The 12,454-nt window shown below is 38.1% G+C and overlaps 1 long non-coding RNA gene across 1 annotated transcript; it reads right to left on the bottom strand.

The window, feature by feature from the left end:
• Positions 1-2,782: 2,782 nt before the first annotated feature.
• On the bottom strand, positions 2,783-5,749 carry LOC133524098 (uncharacterized). Its single transcript, XR_009800326.1, has 2 exons — positions 4,052-5,749; positions 2,783-3,842 (listed from the first exon to the last, which is right to left on the bottom strand). It is a non-coding gene; the product is annotated as an uncharacterized LOC133524098 (long non-coding RNA).
• Between the last annotated feature and the right edge of the window lie 6,705 nt (positions 5,750-12,454).

Raw genomic sequence — 12,454 nt, 5'->3', positions numbered from 1 at the left:
ATTTTTGGCGCGAGGCGTAAATGTGATGTTTATTGTTCCGATGTAGCCCACAAGATGGCAGAACCTAATATACACAAGAAAACACGTGACGTGTAAATTTACATGTATATTGTTCCGATTCAGGCCACAAGATGGCAGACCCTCCAACGCGCACGGTCCCTATATTTCATTTGCAATCTGTCGTTGGCGATATTATTGCTAACTGCTCGCGTACGATGCATTCTCCTGAAATAGATAGGCCATACATTTTTTCAGGCTGTAGAGAGCAGCACTAGCATGTATTATAAACCTGAGAGTAACTTATGCATACTATGCCTTAAACAGTTTTTTGACAAGTTTTCACTATGGCATTGATGCATCAAGGCGTTTTGGTTACAGATGGTCTAACGCGAAACGAAATTTCGTTACCTATCTGCCTCTCTGTCTATCGAATATGCAAGAATGATGGAGGCAGAAACCACAATTTAGATTTTCCATTTCGCGGTAGGCCCCGTGTGCGTTAGTAACGCCCTCTACGCAGAGTTTTGCGTAATATTCCCTATTTTATGCCTATTATTACTGTAACTACTGAAATAATACAATAATACTCTTCGTATGTTTTATTGTTCTTAAATTAATGATTAAGACGTGGAACGCATAATTTCGTCAGGGGGGAGGGGAAGCCTATGTGCCTCTCTTTCGCACAAAGAAAGATCGCGCAGTGATAGAGAGGCGAATAGATGAACTAATGAAGTGGTTCGCGGTTATAGCCCTTACTGTATTGTAGTATTGTAAGTGTCAGGATGTCAGGACCATGATAGCTATTTATAACGATATAAATAGCTATCATGGTCCTGACATCCTGACGCTTACTCCCAGTTTTAGTACCTTTTTGTATTATTTGGTACATGACATCAAAAAAATTTTACCTCGCTAAAAATCGAGAAATATTGAAAATAATGTGGTCAAAAAAGTTACAGTTAGAATAAACTTTGTATGTGCACAGTGGTGCAGCCACTCAATGTGAACCGGGCCTTCAATATAGTTCAACAGTTAATATTTTTGGCTAAAACAGTTATGTATTTTAGAGAAGTGGAAATCTTGAGCGTTTCGGGGGTTTGAAGACACGAGGGTTAAACAATTTTTTCTAACGACTGAAACACAACATTTTTTATAGTACATATGGTACTACTTTACCGCACTAGGGCGTTAATTAGCACTTTACGCGCCTATGTCGAAAATTTAAAGTGCCATATGTACTGTAAAACGTTGTATATGTGCGAATAGATAATTGGCAACTCGTTTCGATTTAAAACACTCCTTTCGATAGTGTTTTAATTTACTGCCACTGGTTGTGAATAATTGAACTCGTTATGAATTAATGTATAATTACCACACCAACGCCAAAAATTATTTAAACTTCAAAATCATCACAAGTCGTCGTCGTCGTTAATTTTACATTCCTAGGTGATAAAATATTTCAAAATTTGAATGATTAAATTACTTTGCATTTCTTGTGAATAAAATGTAAGTAACTTTCCCATCCGTTTTTAAAGAATAACGGCAATACATGCGAAAGACCGACTATGACTGTTAACCACCGAATCCCAGCGCTCAAAATGTATTCCACTGATGTCATGCTTAAAACAATCCAACATTTTGAGAATAATATGGTTAGTTATAATTTTTTACCCCTCTCATTTCTTGAAAATATAAGTAATTATGTTGAAACTCAGTAAGAGTTGCTGGAGAGATGCTATCTAGCAACCCTTACTGGACTTGTACTCCCTAACTATAGAGCTATTTTTTAATAAGTAAAAAGAAATGCAAAAAAGCAGTTACTTCTTTTACAGTCAAATATCCATTAACTTTATAACTTTTTAATATTTTGTGTTCTACGTTGTATCGATATATGTGTACCCGAAGTCGATAAATGAGAACTCTCTATGACAGTTCAAGAATGCCACAATAATTCCGGTCTCTGTTAATAATAGTTTGCCACCTTATTAACGTGCATTTTTACATATCAAACAAAAAATAAATAAAAAATATTGAATGTGGATACATTCATCCTCCTTAGACGTGGCTGCTACAGTCTTCACGATTTTATTTGCCGTGTGATCATCGCTTTCCAGTTGCAGCTTGGTGCCATCGAGGAATGTCCATAGTATATGAAAAAAGAAAAATGTTTATAATACCATTCATTGTATCACAATATCGACTAAGTACTACTAGAGGGCACCTTTAACCTTATTTTGGCAATGTTAAATATCCTTACAATTGTCTATTAATGATAGTTTTCAGTAAGTAGCTCATAATTGGGTAGTTTCTCCCCTACACCCTAAATTCATCCAACGAAATAAAATGTTCCGTAGGGTATACATGGTGGCCTATTTAGATCGTTCAGTATGGGAAAGTTTGAAACTATAACACATACGAAGATCTGTTCCTAGGAATCATGCCATCGATTTTCTATATATAAAGACGGGCCAATAACACCTGCTTTGTATCTACTGTTTTATTTTTGAAGATTCTATACCTATGTTATAATTATCACCTACTAAGTTTTTGAAATTAACAAAACTAAAGCTATTTTAGTCTAACAAGCATATTGTTATACTTTCTCTTTCACATATGTAAACTATTGAATGAAAAACAATAGCCCATAGGTAAGCCCATATAATATACCTATGCCCTAACTCGTAAAATACTTGTCAAGGAGAAGTTATATTCTAATCTTCATGAACACGTTTCACCAAATAGCACTGTTTAAATGCAAATATAAAAATATACTTTATGTAAAATATTTGAAGAGTTTCATCCATTATTCCTGGGATCCATTATCAGAAATAGATCTTGACTAAAATGAAGCTTAAAAAATAACTTGCAGAACAATCTCAACGAAGAAGATATCGCCAAACGTGAAATACGCGTAGTTGAGGTGTTCCGTCTGGTCTTCATCAGCAGTTCCACTTAATTAAATGTCACTCACTTTTTTAATGTAAATGCTTGATTTGTTGATACAACAACAAATATATACAGGGTGTTTATTTAGTCACCTGCAAATAATTTACGAGGTGAATAAATTACGAGGTCATACATTCCTTTGTACATCTCTACAAATCTTATGATATGAGCTCTGTTCATGGGTTCTGCTCGTTTGCCTCCTATATTTAAAAAAAATACTTCTACTTAACATAACGCCATTCCTTTGTACATCTCTATAAATCTTCTGATACGAGCTCTGTTCCTGGGCTCTGATCATATGCCTCCTATATTTAAAAAAATACTTCTACTTAACATAGCGCCATTTCTAGTTACATATCTACAAATCTTAAGATACGACCTCTGTTCATGGGCTCTGCTCGTTTGCCTCCTGTATTTAAAAAAATACTTCTACTTAACATAACGCCATTCCTTTGTACATCTCTACAAATCTTATGATATGAGCTCTGTTCATGGGTTCTGCTCGTTTGCCTCCTATATTAAAAAAAATACTTCTACTTAACATAACGCCATTCCTTTGTACATCTCTTTAAATCTTCTGATACGAGCTCTGTTCGTGGGCTCTGCTCGTTTGCCCACTATATAAAAAAAAATTCTACTTAACATAGTGCTATTTCTTTGTACATATCTACTTATCCTATGATACAACCTCTGTTCATGGGCTCTGCTCATTTGCCTCCTATATTTAAAAAAATACTTCTACTTAACATAGCGCCATTTCTATGTACATATCTACAAATCTTATGATACGACCTCTGTTCATGGGCTTTGCTCGTTTGCCTCCTGTATTTAAAAAAATACTTCTACTTAACATAACGCCATTCCTTTGTACATCTCTACAAATCTTATGATATGAGCTCTGTTCATGGGTTCTGCTCGTTTGCCTCCTATATTAAAAAAAAATACTTCTACTTAACATAACGCCATTCTTTTGTACATCTCTATAAATCTTCTGATACGAGCTCTGTTCGTGGGCTCTGTTCGTTTGCCTCCTATATTAAAAAAAAAAAATCTACTTAACATAGTGCCATTTCTTTGTACATATCTACTTATCCTATGATACAACCTCTGTTCATGGGCTCTGCTCATTTGCCTCCTATATTAAAAAAAATACTTCTACTTAACATAACGCCATTCCTTTGTACATCTCTTTAAATCTTCTGATACGAGCTCTGTTCGTGGGCTCTGCTCGTTTGCCCACTATATAAAAAATACTTCTACTTAACATAGCGCCATTTCTATGTACATATCTACAAATCTTATGATACGACCTCTGTTCATGGGCTCTGCTCGTTTGCCTCCTGTATTTAAAAAAATACTTCTACTTAACATAACGCCATTCCTTTGTACATCTCTACAAATCTTATGATATGAGCTCTGTTCATGGGCTCTGCTCGTTTGCCTCCTGTATTTAAAAAAATACTTCTACTTAACATAACGCCATTCCTTTGTACATCTCTACAAATCTTATGATATGAGCTCTGTTCATGGGTTCTGCTCGTTTGCCTCCTATATTAAAAAAAATACTTCTACTTAACATAACGCCATTCTTTTGTACATCTCTATAAATCTTCTGATACGAGCTCTGTTCGTGGGCTCTGTTCGTTTGCCTCCTATATTAAAAAAAATACTTCTACTTAACATAACGCCATTCCTTTGTACATCTCTACAAATCTTATGATATGAGCTCTGTTCATGGGTTCTGCTCGTTTGCCTCCTATATTAAAAAAAATACTTCTACTTAACATAACGCCATTCTTTTGAACATCTCTTTAAATCTTCTGATACGAGCTCTGTTCGTGGGCTCTGCTCGTTTGCCCACTATATAAAAAAAAATTCTACTTAACATAGTGCTATTTCTTTGTACATATCTACTTATCCTATGATACAACCTCTGTTCATGGGCTCTGCTCATTTGCCTCCTATATTTAAAAAAATACTTCTACTTAACATAGCGCCGTTTCTATGTACATATCTACAAATCTTATGATACGACCTCTGTTCATGGGCTCTGCTCGTTTGCCTCCTGTATTTAAAAAATACTTCTACTTAACATAACGCCATTCCTTTGTACATCTCTACAAATCTTATGATATGAGCTCTGTTCATGGGTTCTGCTCGTTTGCCTCCTATATTAAAAAAAATACTTCTAGTTAACATAACGCCATTCCTTTGTACATCTCTATAAATCTTCTGATACGAGCTCTGTTCGTGGGCTCTGCTCGTTTGCCTCCTATATTAAAAAAAATAAATTCTACTTAACATAGTGCCATTTCTTTGTACATATCTACTTATCCTATGATACAACCTCTGTTCATGGGCTCTGCTCATTTGCCTCCTATATTTAAAAAAATACTTCTACTTAACATAGCGCCATTTCTATGTACATATCTACAAATCTTAAGATACGACCTCTGTTCATGGGCTCTGCTCGTTTGCCTCCTGTATTTAAAAAAATACTTCTACTTAACATAACGCCATTCCTTTGTACATCTCTACAAATCTTATGATATGAGCTCTGTTCATGGGTTCTGCTCGTTTGCCTCCTATATTAAAAAAAAAATACTTCTACTTAACATAACGCCATTCCTTTGTACATCTCTATAAATCTTCTGATACGAGCTCTGTTCGTGGGCACTGCTCGTTTGCCTCATATATTAAAAAAAAAATCTACTTAACATAGTGCCATTTCTTTGTACATATCTACTTATCCTATGATACAACCTCTGTTCATGGGCTCTGCTCATTTGCCTCCTATATTAAAAAAAATACTTCTACTTAACATAGCGCCATTTCTATGTACATATCTACAAATCTTATGATACGAACTCTGTTCATGAGTTCTGCTCGTTAAGCTCCTACTTAAAAAAAATCGATTCTACTTAACATAGCGCTGTTTCTTTGTACATATCTACCAATTCTATGATAAGAGTATGACCTCTGTTCATGGGCTCTGCTCGTTTGCCTACTATATAAAAAAAATCTACTTAACATACCGCTGTTTCTTTGTACATATATATCTACTTATCCTATGATAGGTACGACCTCTGTTCATGGGCTTTCCTCATTTGCCTCCTATATTTAAATAATACCAGACAAATGCGAGCCGGACTCGCCCATCTAGGGTACCGTAGTTTTTAGTATTTGTTGTTATTGCGGCAACAGTAATACATCATCTTTGAAAATATCAACTAACTATCACGGTTTATGAGATACAGCCTGGTGACAGACGGATAGACGTACTGACAGCGGAGTCTTAGTAATAGGCTCCCGTTTTACCCTTTGGGTACTGAACCCTAAAAAGGAACTTTTACTTATCATAGCGCTCTTTTTGGATATACTGTATAGTAATATTGAATTTACTGCTCTTCTGACCTATTTCGGTACCTTTTATGTACTTAGTACTTACCTACATACATATTAAGGTTATACAACTATTATTTCTAGAATCAAAAAATCAATACAAACAAACCTACGTAATATACACGTATTTTAAAAACATAATCCTCGAAACTCGAAAGCTCCTCTTTTTGTAAATGCAATGCAAATAAAACGCATTAACTTAATCATGACGTCACGATCAAGTATCATTTAATAAGTTGCGTTTCGTGCGTAGATAACGATTGTCAGATTTGACTCTCATTTCTAACTTTTGTATTGCTTCAATGTTATGGGTCCCATAAAGACGTTTCTTTTATAAAAACTTATTATCTAGCCTAGCCTTTCGGCAGTATTTTCTCGAGCTTTACGCAGTTGATTGAGGAAGCTGCCATACAAGACAAAAGCATTTTCAAAGCGACTTTCTCTTAGAACACCCCATCTATCCGTCTATCTATCATAATTTATTTCAGGCAACTAGCGGCCCATAGATAAATACCTTAAGATTAGCATACACATTATAAAAATATATTTTAAAACTAAATACTACAAATCACATTATTTTACTGCGGCATGAAACTATTTATCATAAGACATACCCTTTGAGACTGTCTACCCATTGTTTTTGTATATGACAGCTACACATCCTTTCAGCAATGGCTTTTAGGAACTGCAAACTAATAATCTATGGCCCGCTGATTTTACCAGTGCAATCAGTCAACTTCGGGCAGCTTGTGGCATGCAGTTGGGGAGTAACGATCGTGTGTTCCTAGGGAGTTCTGTCATTCGAAGGAGGGTGGGTGGGACAGGATTATCTGCTTCTGGGTTGCCTTGGCCGGCCGGCCAGGGTGGAGTCGTTAGAGCTATAAGTTCCAAGGGTGGAAGTGCAAGACGCGAGTTGGCACAGTGGCTGTTACAGCCACTGGGTTGAAAGCGGTGCACGCCTCTCGATACCCCTGAGCCGCTCACACCAGTGTTACTCTTGAGCCATCCCAGATGTCGCTTTTTGTGTCGTCTGCCGGAAATAAAATTGTATACCGTTTTATTAGGCAGGCGTCTGGTTTTTTATCCCATAGCTCAGTGTTTAGCCCATCGCTTTCACACAATAACCTAGTTTATTTTAGATTCCAACAACTCTCAATAGTCCTTACACCCTGTCGGGCCTGCCTCTGCGTGCGTCCTATGACATGGGCAAGGGCAGCATCAGCTCGGTGTACATCTTACATTTCATGAACGTGTCAAAAGGGCCTCTACGTTAGGTTAGGGCTCGGCGCACGCTTCTCAAAGGTCCGGAATACCATTGTTCCGTGATGGGAAAGACATACAAATTAAAATAATAATAATCGTTAATGCAATGCAGTGCTCTATTTGTCAAAGAAAATAAAATTGTTTCACACTCACAAAACATTCATTCTTATTTTTGCTTATTTTTTCATACATTAAGTATCTTTCTGTAAATAAGATCACAATTTTCTCTCTTGTCAGATTTATTTTACTATTTGAATAACATGACAGCGTCAAATGTCGTAAAAAGTATACAAGTAAAAAGGTTTAAGAAAAGAGTCCGCAACATATTATTTATTAGACCTATTAGCAAAGAATATCCTATTAGTACGGTCGCGGAAATTGATTCTTTAGCAACTTGCGGTTCAAGTAAATTTGGCTGTACATACTTATGGTAAGAGCTGTCCATTGTAACGTGACACGTTAACTGCTAAAGAATCAATTTCCTCGACTGTACTTACAAGCTAAGCCTAAAGTGCCATGGCAATTAATGCAAGCTTACGAATAAATACAAAAACCGGACAAGGGCGAGTCGGACTCGCCCAACGTGATTCCGTAATTTTTTTAGTATTTGGTTTTTTATATACTACGTTGGTGGCAAACAAGCATACGGCCCACCTGATGGTAAGCAGTCTCCATAGCCTATGTACGCCTGCAACTCCAGAGGAATTATATGCGCGTTGCCGAGCCTAACAACCCTCCTTCCCCTCGTTGAGCTCTGGCAACCTTACTCACCGGCAGGAACACAATACTATGTTGTTATAGTGGCAACAGAAATACGTCATCTTTGAAAATTTCAACTGTCTATCACGGTTCATGAGATACAGCCTGGTGACAGACGGACGGACGGACAGCGGAGTCTTAGTAATAGGGTCCCGTTTGGGTACGGAACCCTAAAGATGAAAACTGCTGCCATGTTACTATACATTTAAGAAACACAGAAAATCTGGAATTGACATACTTATTGAAAAAATTATATTGTTATCTTCTTCTGCACGACTTTTTAGTATGAGGAAGCTACTTAGGTACGTAATGCTACCCCCGATACATTTGTTATGAGGGGGCCCTCGGCCTTAGAGCACGCATAGCACAAGGGCTACGCCCGACTTTCTCAATATGAGGCCGCCGCTGTAGCCCGACGTCAGAGCGTTCATATCATTTCGGGCTAGCATGACGGGCTACGCAAGACTCCTTTGCCATCTCACTTACTTAATAAAATCTTAAATTTAATACTCTTTTACTTGAATAACCTTTTCACTTTTAGTTACATGTATGGCGTGCCTAAAAATTATATTTTTATACATTTGAACTTCTAAACTAAGTAGTAGCTTACCATCAGGCCGGCCACCAACGTAGTATAAAAAATACCTACTTTCCACTTTTCTCTTTTGGTTATCTTATAGTTTTTGAGTAAAATAGCTGTGACATACGGACAGACAGATAGACAGACAGATGGACATGACGAAACTGTAAGGGTTTTTGCCATTTTGGCTACGGAACCATAAAATGCACACTGTAAATTTCAACTACCTAACCCACTCGTATTATAGATCAAAAATTCCTTTTCCGCAAGAAGTAAGTAAGCCAGTAAGTAGTTTATTTTTTGTACTTGTTAGACAATTCTATCTTAGTGTACCGAACTTAAAGGTTATTTTTTTTACTTTGAGAGCGCACCACCGACATTCTTAGTGGTGTACGCGTATTTCTCTATAGCTGAATGTTTGTAGATGATTATCTTATATCGATACTTTAAAATGTTGTGGTATTCCTAACAGCCATTTTAAATATCTTCTCTTTTAAACTTAAGTTTTTCATGCATTCCTGAAACGGAACAAGTCTATGATAGGATTGATGGGAGAAAATAATGCAAAAACGCGGCATTAAGCAAAATGATCATTTGTGATTCAGGGTTAATATCTATCGGGTATCACTGAACCCCAACGGATATATTTTTGCAATACAACACAAATGCACACCTCAATAGAAGAAAATAATACTGAAAAACAATAGGCCTGTCTACTCGCTAAGAAGCACTTAGGGCAGCTTGTGATGAGTCAATCTCTAAGTAATCTGCCTAGTTACCTACCTCAAAACGAGACCGCTTTTCCATACAAACGTAGTCCCCATTACGGATAATATTTTTACAGTACATATGTTGCTACTTTACCGCACTATTGCGAAAATTAGCATATTACGTTACTGTGTCGAACATTTAAAGAGCCATGTACTGTAAAACGTTGTACGATACATGTGCGAATAAGTAATTCGCAACTCGTGTCGATTTAAAACACTCCCTTCGGTCGTGTTTAAATTTATCGCCACTTGTTTCGAATTTCCTATTTTTCGCACTTGTATCGTAATGTACTATTACAAAGTTGGATGTAGAACGAAGGGAATATCAATATCCAGAGAGGAAAATGGGGACTATGTTTGTATGGAGAACCGGTCATCCCTTTTCCTTTTAATAGTTTAATATGCTTCGGCACATGATTATTTGAGACAATATACACGCATTGTATTTCCATTACCTTAAGCAGAGAACACGGTGGCTTCGAAAGAGTCTCGGGTCATGTGGAAATAAAGCTCTTCACATAATGTTGTGTAATTCTCCTTTTTCCGAAAGTGTCCGCGAAATGTCCAAATGCACAATTGCCCAGAGTATGCAGTATTCTCTTCATCAGCTATTATGGCAGCCAGGGCCAATATTTTGATTTTATTATTTATTTCTATATCGACTTGCTTCCCATCGAACCAATTTTTTCAATATGATTGACATTTGTGACATTTGTCATGAACAGTCCGTTATTTGGACGGCTCGGTGAGCTCGGACAGCCCGGCCCGGCCTGTCTCGCGCTCGGAGACTCAACGATAGTGTCAACGCATAGAGATACTATAATATAGAGATGATGGCCCGGTCGCCCCGGCCCCGGAACGGTCCGGCGACGGTGGCGCTCCTGAAAGTCCGTGTGACGGCTCGCTCCGGTCCGCCCCGGCCCGGTCCTGGCACTGTGTAGCGTGAGTCATCCTTTAATTGTTCACCACACTCTGATTTATTCGACATTAATCTCTCTCGAATCGAATCTTTGTATCTCTACTCCCAATCTTTCTTACTCCTTTAACTACGATTTAAAGCTACTACTTTCATGGTTCACTTTTGGACTTATGTGGCGCTCACTTATGGAGAATAACCAGACAAGCACCCGTACATAAGGAGATCCAAACGCGCAAATGGCATTGGATTGGGCATATCCTCAGGAAGCCTGACACCCACCTATCCAAGGTGGCCCTGACCTGGAAGATGCCCGGAAAACGGAAACATGGTCGCCCTAAATCTACTTGGCGCCGTTCCGTGGAGCAAGAGTTGGGTGTATTGGGGATTTAAAAATCTTTATTTACAATAACAATGTACATAATGGATATATACAGATGATTACTACGAGTATAACTAGCTTATATCTAAAATAGGCCCTTGAGGCATTGTACCAAGGATGCTGGCGACATTTCCTCGTTGTATCGCAATACTGATACGTTGTGCGAGGAAGCCGCCAGCTCTTCGGTCACCAGTTACGTCAACCAGACGTTTCGCGATTTCTCCAAAAAAATTGTGTGTCTCTTATATTTATTACGTTTCGAAATTTCGGCGCTTTCCGCCGCTGCGCCCGCTTTTACATTAGTCCGTTGGAGGTGGGACGGTGCCAGTGTGTCTACTCAGGTAGCATCCCACACTAACATTCGTCCCAAGCTCCAAGGAACTAAGGACACCCCATCAGGCCTCTTGCCATCATCCCTGATAATACCAATCAAATAGCAGGCACATTGATGGGCAGGCGCAAAGAGATCGACGGGTTATGTCATTAAGCGACGCATGTCTTGAAAAACGACCTGCACTTTTTTGACAAGATAATCCATGGTGTCCCAGTCGGTCCATGTCCGTGACACAAAAGCATATATATGGCGTGCATACCGAAACCCCGAGTCGCAAACCAGTCGCCAGTCTTAGGGAGGTCGGATCCAAGAAACCAGTATTAGGTGAAGGATGGGCATGTAGCCAGTAGCCGGCTTCCCGGGCTCCGACCGCCAAAAGCCTCACGTGATCTGAGTATTGTAAGAGTATTGTAAGTTAGCGACGCTCCAGCCAAGCTCAAGCCAAGGTGCTTTGGTTTCGACTGTAATGCTGTATATTATTTTTCAAAATAAAAAAAATACGTAAATTGACTAAGGCCCACGGTAAACTTGTATTGCAGTATATATCGCTGTCTAAGTATCAATTTAAAGTTGCATATAGCGTTGTTGTAACACGGCCAATACATTTAATTCAACCATACAATTGAAAACTGTGACATATATCAATGTCATTTCGAACATCGTTCGTACGAGATAGTACTTACGTTTAGTAGCAAATGTATACACCCGTAATAAATACTAATCAATATGTAAACAGGCCCTAAGGCAAGTGTATACGCTCGAATGGCCGTTTAAGATAAAAATTAATTATTGATTATCTTCGAAATTGAGTTAATTAGAATACTGGTGTCTTTGAGAAAGTTATACTTAATTTAAGCTCAGGAATGTACGGAAATGAAAAAAAAACACGCTGTATGTAGAGATGTAGTATCCAAGGCTTGTGGGCGTCCATCCTCTGTCATCGATAACTCCGATAAGCAATTTGAAGTTTGAACACTGCACCCGAGTTATGCTCCTCCTAAAAATCACAGGCCAGCGTTGATAATTGAATATTAGAATGCAAGAAGGTAACGCGAGGTAACGGTGCCGGGCCCGTGTGTGGAATCGGCTCCTACGGGAGCTT

Source organism: Cydia pomonella, chromosome 1 (genome assembly GCF_033807575.1).
Source record: "Cydia pomonella isolate Wapato2018A chromosome 1, ilCydPomo1, whole genome shotgun sequence".
Taxonomy (NCBI): Eukaryota; Metazoa; Arthropoda; class Insecta; order Lepidoptera; family Tortricidae; genus Cydia; species Cydia pomonella.
This window is presented reverse-complemented; position numbering and strand designations above follow the sequence as displayed.